Source organism: Asparagus officinalis, chromosome 5 (assembly GCF_001876935.1).
Source record: "Asparagus officinalis chromosome 5, Aspof.V1, whole genome shotgun sequence".
Classification (NCBI taxonomy): domain Eukaryota; kingdom Viridiplantae; phylum Streptophyta; class Magnoliopsida; order Asparagales; family Asparagaceae; genus Asparagus; species Asparagus officinalis.
The window spans coordinates 25,550,296-25,550,865 of NC_033798.1; the positions used below are offsets into that span (position 1 = coordinate 25,550,296).

Genomic DNA, 570 nt, shown 5'->3' on the forward strand with positions numbered 1-570 from the left:
TTGATATATGTCAAAATTTTAACGTGATAATCGAGAATGAAGAGTCAGGAAAATGTGACAGTAATATTAATGTTAAACAAATAATGACTATGCAAGTTAATGGTCTACTTAAGAATTCATAAAAAACTATTAGTCTAGGGGTGAGCAAATGGTCGATCCGGTTAATTTTCACTAGCTTTTGTCAAATTGAACCAAACCATACTAGATTTAAAACCAAACTGAATCAAATTGGGTTGGTGTGATTTGAAGTCAAATCGAATCAGATCAGGTTGGTGGGATTCAACTTGTTTTGATACTAAACTGGTCAAGGGCTATTTCAACTAAAAGCCTTTGCAATCCTAGTACCCATCTCTTTTTCAAAGATGGAGATGAAAATCGTTGATCAACTACTTAACAAATCAAACTTTGCATCTTAACCCTTTAAGATACATAAAAATATTTGTTCAAAATTTTCTTTTTGCCATTAGGCAGAAGAGTGGAGATTTTTCCATGAAGGTAACTTCTCACACATACAAGACATTGCTTTTACCAGCTTTTCCTTAACATCAAATCTAAAATCTATATTAGATT

At 31.9% G+C, this 570-nt stretch overlaps 1 protein-coding gene across 2 annotated transcripts in view; it reads left to right on the forward strand.

Moving 5' to 3' along the window:
* The window catches only part of LOC109840559 (protein RTF1 homolog), a 9,242-nt gene that overhangs the window by 8,244 nt on the left and 428 nt on the right, over positions 1-570 (forward strand). The window lies entirely within an intron of this gene.